General features: G+C 38.8%; 1 long non-coding RNA gene across 1 annotated transcript; it reads left to right on the forward strand.

Annotated features, from left to right (window-relative positions):
- The first annotated feature begins 5,342 nt into the window (after positions 1–5,342).
- Positions 5,343–6,285, forward strand: LOC123517104. The gene is made up of 2 exons (XR_006678393.1): positions 5,343–5,430; positions 6,124–6,285. It is a non-coding gene; the product is annotated as an uncharacterized LOC123517104 (long non-coding RNA).

Genomic DNA, 6,285 nt, shown 5'->3' on the forward strand with positions numbered 1-6,285 from the left:
TTTATAACAGGTGGAGGCATGACGTCACAAAAGTGAAGCCAGCGGGCTATTGGTCCGCTGCTGCCCCTACCCCCTTACACCCAAAACATTGCCGACCGCCCATTGAAAAATACATGGGAACGCCCGAGTTACGCTCCTTATTTTCCGTCTCATGTCCATGTTTCGAGGCTGGCTACCATATATGTGACCTTAATAGAGTCGCAATAGTCGTGGCAACTGTGTCACGAAGATTTAAACGGTAAAGCATACATACAAATGAGATAATGCAGTGTTTTCCAGCTTTGGTGGACTTGGGTGAGTGGTGGAAAGCTGTCTTTGGGGCAAACGTATGACTGAACAAGGTCATGTACACATGTGAATATACATGTGCGTATAGATGTAGATATGTACATATACATGTGCATTTAAATGAAGGATAAGTAAACTGTATAGCAGGTGAAACTTGGCCTGAAGGATGATTTTTCTTGGTATAGCAATTACTTAACACGTCAAAATTCTCTCTCTCTCTCTCTCTCTCTCTCTCTCTCTCTCTCTCTCTCTCTCTCTCTCTCTCTCTCTCCACACACACACACACACACACACACACGCCCAGTAGCTCAGTGGTTAGAACGCTGGCTTCATAAGCCAGATGACCGGGGTTCGATTCCCTGGCCGGGTGGAGATATTTGGGTGTGTCTCCTTTCACGTGTAGCCCCTGTTCACCTAGCAGTGAGTAGGTACGGGATGTAAATCGAGGAGTTGTGACCTTGTTGTCCCGGTGTGTGGTGTGTGCCTGGTCTCAGGCCTATCCGAAGATCGGAAATAATGAGCTCTTAGCTCGTTCCGTAGGGTAACGTCTGGCTGTCTCGTCAGAGACTGCCGCAGATCAAACAGTAAACAGTAAACACACACACACACACTAAGATATATACATTAATCAAAATTCTCTCTCTCTCTCTCTCTCTCTCTCTCTCTCTCTCTCTTTATAGCTCTTATTTAGAATGATGTGTGATTTCATGTCACTGTATGTTGGAAAAGCATCAATCACTGAAATTTTACTGCACTCTTTGTTCCTTGGCATGCATTAAACGAGAAAAAGTAATCTTTTACCATAATTTCTCCCGGAAACGTCCTGCTGTATTTCTTTCAATATTGTAGCTATTTCGTATTAACACCGTTAATAGTAAGTCTATATGACATATTTAGGAAACTATAATTTGGTTTACTTAAATTAAACTATCAATTCTTTCTTAGTTTTCCTCTAGTAATGAAAAAGAAAGCTGCAATTTCCTATTGCTTAACACACACAACACAATGTTGTATGTGTAACCCACTGGCTTCACTTTTTTAGTACAGCGGGATAGGCGCCTCATTTGAAAGGAGGCCGCTGATTGGCTGGCCCTCTTTCTCACTCACCTTGTGTTAAAAGGCTGCATCATGAATGCTTTGTGGTACATGCTTTTGTTTTATTCATTATATCTCATCTTATACACATAACAGACAGTTTCTGTTGGTACCGTTACACTCAACAGTAAATGCAGAAGCTTTGATACTCGGGGAAAAAAAATTAATTAGCAACTATAAAGAAGTTTTAGCGAGTTGAAGTGGAAAACTTTTCGCAACATCTTTAAACACGGGTTACTTATCATCATATCCTTTAGATATATTTAAAGGAATGCTGTTATAAATTATTGCATTTATTGAATAAAACAAAAGCATGTACCACAAAGCATTCATGACGCAGCCTTTCAACACAACGTGAGTGAGAGAGGGGGCCAGCCAATCAGCGGCCTCCTTTCAAATGAGGCTCGGTTTCACGGCTCAGACTAAAGTGAACAGACTATAGCTGTTTGTTTACATTCACTTCCCGCCAAAACGCCAACCAGTCTATACTTTCCAGGCGCTACGTCTGACACTTTCCGACTAGAAGGAATGAGTTGGAAACTCTACATATGTAACTTAACCCTTAAATGGGGACATGACTCCATATAGAGTCACTGGTTAATGGTTTTGAAAAAGCGCACCATTTTTCACACACTTCTGGCTCCAAGGTCTATGGGTCTGAGTGTGTGTGTGTATTTACCTATTTGTATTTACTTATTTGTGTATTACAGGGCCCGAGCTAAGCTCTTTGTGTCCTGTCTCCTTGTCCATTCCTGTCATATCTCTCATCTGATTGACACACACCGCATCAACGACATCACTCCTCAGTTTATTCCACTTATCAATGCTACGATGCGGGAAACTGTATTTTCTCACGTCATTTAGACAGATGTCTTTTATTAGCTTTTTTCCATGTCCTCGGAGCTGATTACTTGTGGTCACCTTTATCAACTCTCTGTCCAGTATGTCAATCTTGTTCACCAATTTATACATAGTTATCATATCTCCTCTTGTTCTTCTCCCTTCTAATGTGGTCAGCCCCAGCTTCCTCAGTCTTTCCTCATAGTCTAACTCCTGAGTCCTGGTACCATCCTTGTTGCCAGCCTCTGTACCCTTTCTACCTTCTTCACATTTTTCTTCATATGCGGTGACCAGACACAAGCTGCATATTCTAACTGGGGTCTTATTAAGGTACATAATATCTTCTTCATCATTCCTTCATCTAGGTAGTGGAATGCAAGGCCAATATTTTGAAGCATGTTATATGTTTTCCAAAAAATCTTGTTAATGTGTTTCTCCGGTGACAAAGTGTTTTGCACGGTTACTCCTAAGTCTTTCTCCTCATTGGTCTCTTTAATTTTCTCATCACCCAGCCTGTAATCCCAGTTTGGTCTGTATCTACTTCTTCCCATTTTCATAACATGGGTCTTGTCTATATTAAATTCCATCTGCCACTCTTACTCCACTCATATATTTTATCAAGATCTTCCTGTAACTTGTTACAATCTTCCACATTCTTTACTCTCCTCATAATTTTAGTATCGTCCATAAACATGTTCATGTAACTGTCAATTCCTACTGGCATATCATTAACATAAATCAAAAACATGATGGGACCAAGCACTGACCCTTGTGGAACTCCACTGGTTACCTTCTTCCACTCGGACTTCCTTCCTCTCACCACTGTTCTCATTTCTCTTCCCATTAAGTAATTTTCCATCCATTTTGCTAGTTTATCATTTACTCCTCCAATCTTCTTTAGTTTCCACATCAGTCTATTGTGTGGTACTTTATCAAAGGCCTTTCTCAAGTCCAGGTAGATAGCATCCACCCATCCCTCTCTATGTTGTAGTATGTCAGTCACTCTTGAATAAAAACATAATAAATTGGATACACACGATCTTCCTTTTCTGAAACCAAACTGTCTTTCACTCAGAATGTTTTCACTTTCTAGATACTCACTCCACTTAGCTTTAATTACTTCTTCACATACCTTGCACAATATACTAGTCAACGATACTGGTCTATAATTTAGCAGTTCCATTCTACTACCATTCTTATATATAGGCACAATGTCAGCTCTTTTCCACTCTTTCGGGACTAATCCTGTTCGTATGGAGGTTTCCACAATATCAAATACGGGTTCAACAATTGATCCTTACATTCATTTAGCAACCTCCCAGATATGCCATCAGGCCCCATTGATTTATTAATATCCAGATTGCTTATAATTTTCCTTACATCTTCCTTAGTAACCATGATGTCCTGCATTTGCTTTATTTCCGTAGGTCTTCCTACGTGTGTGTGTGTGTGTGTGTGTGTGTGTGTGTGTGTGTGTGTGTGTGTGTGTGTGTGTGTGTGTGTGTGTGTTTCACTGTTTGATCTGCTGCAGTCTCTGACGAGACAGCCAGACGTTACCCTACAGAACGAGCTCAGAGCTCATTACTTCCGATCTTCGGATAAGCCTGAGACCAGGCACACACCATACACCGGGACAACAAGGTCACAACTCCTCGATTTATATCCCGTACCTACTCACTGCTAGGTGAACAGGGCTACGTGAAAGAGACACACCCAAATATCTCCACCCGGCAATAACCCGGTCCTCTGGCTTTTGAAGCCAGCCAGAGGACCGGGGTGTGTGTGTGTGTGTGTGTGTTGGTCATCACATATAGAGGAGGATGGCCAGTCTCCTCGCTGGTGATGCTCTTTCCTTCCTAGGTAAAGGCTGTGACGCCAGGTGGACCCACAAAGTCCGTTTGTGAAATATTGACTCATGAACATACGTAGGGGGTTAAAATATTGTTTATAGTACCTCTAACTCATGCCAAATATGTTCTCTGGGATTTGATAAGAGTCCTGGTACAGTTATTCTCTCCTTCTACATGCGTGTAATAGTTATCATTTTTTCTTCTGGTTTCTTTGATAAGTTAATTTGACATGTTGCATCCCTCTGGATTGTCTAATGAGAGAACACAGCAGCTGTTGGCTGAGCAAACTGTAGATCTCATTGATGAAATAGCATTCACTGAAGCCTATTAGCCAGTTACAGATGACTTGATTTTCCATAGGAAATTGCATTTTCAGGAATCCCCTTTGTTTTCTTCAGAACATCACAATTAGGGTGAAAAGCATACAATTTATAAATAATTTTGAAATAGTGTTTTTAGTAATAAGTTCAAGAAAAAAAGTTATCAAGATAAACCATGGTGTTGATATGCAGGTTCTGTTTATTTGTTTACCTGTTTATTTATCAAAATCAGAAACTAAAATTTTTCATTTTCATTTAGCCAGAGCACCACAATTGGGAAGCAAATTAAGAATTATACACTATTTCTTAGAAAGAGCAACCATTTTAGTCTGAAAATATTCCATTTTTTTACTTTTCTTTCCAAAGAATTTTTATTTATACGCTATATGGCAAAGTCACTTTTTTTCAATACTTTTTTTTTTTAAATAAATCATGAAAATTAAATATGAACATAAATTTGTATGTTTTTACTTTCATCATTCTACAAGATGCTTTCATTTTCAAATCTGATAAAGTGTAACTCAATAAAGATGATCCATATATCTTTTTTTCTTTTCAATATTTTTGCAGTGGCTTCAAATGGAGTAAGGATACAAATAGTGTGAGTGAAATTGTTTGTTTCTGTTTAACAGCCGGTTCCTGAATTACTTCTTTTTGGTCCGTTAGGCAGCCAACCAAGCAATTTGTGTCCTGTGCCGTTCCAGAATGCCTTTTTCCATCTGTTTTTTGTCCGCTAGTGGACCAAAGATTGGAACTTTGGTAGAGGCGTTTTGCAAAACATTGGTCAAGTGTCCCGGCGACCAAAGCTACCGCCTTGTATTTTAAATTTCCAAATGTAAAAAAAAGCTAACTGTAATTAAATTTATTTCAGTCTATTGACCATGTCAAATTTTTTTGATGGTACAACAAAGCTTTTCTTATGCTATATTGAGCATCTTTTAATTTTGAAGTCTACTGTAGTCGCCTTGTGAGTTCACGCCAAACATCAACAACAGCCTAATCGACTCGTCACATCTCTACTTCACTGACTAAATTTGGTAAGTATATGATTAATCTTGTTATCTATATATCATTACATGAATTCTTACTGTGTGCTTCTACTATTAAGAAAGGTAAGTGGACGAATTAAAGGGCAAAACTATAATATGGAAGGAGTGAGTAGACTGAAGCCGAGATATCATGTCGTAGCTCATACCCAGGAAAAAAAAAAAAACGATTAAATAAATGAAAATGATCAGGAGGCTGTATATTGAGTATATTTGTAGTTTTAATTTCAAGGCTATTAAGAGGTGACCGATGAAACAATGGAGGAAAGGTATCTATCTTGATGAGCTTGCAGGTAACACTGATTCTGTGGTGGTCTACACATCAGAAGACATTATTGATGGATTTATTACACATTAGTGAATGGATCCTATTAACGAACCTAATGTAACCTAACCAAGCAAACAATAACCCAGCCAACTTAACCTAACCCACCCAACCTAACCTAACCTAACCAAGGTAACTTAACCAACCTATTTATTGTCATAGCTTCTGAAGCATCAATTTGCGATGGAAAATGTCAATATGAAAAAGCAGAAATGTTAGATTGGCAGAAATCAAAACAAACCAAACATATTTTAACCTAACCTCACCTATCCCCCACCCAAATCTAACATACCTATGCCTTACAACCATTCAAAATGCAGCTAGGTATTCTTCAGACCATTAAAAACTACACTTTTCAGGTACCATGGCTGCATTAGAAGAAATCATAGATGAAGAAATGTATGAAATGGAAGAATTGTGACGAGTGAGGATTCCACGCATATATAAGATCTTATGGTGTATAATGTAGGTATTGCAAAGTACAAATAGTATGTAAGAATGAATAAACTTAACCATCTACT

This window comes from Portunus trituberculatus, chromosome 41, assembly GCF_017591435.1.
Source record: "Portunus trituberculatus isolate SZX2019 chromosome 41, ASM1759143v1, whole genome shotgun sequence".
NCBI classification, from domain to species: domain Eukaryota; kingdom Metazoa; phylum Arthropoda; class Malacostraca; order Decapoda; family Portunidae; genus Portunus; species Portunus trituberculatus.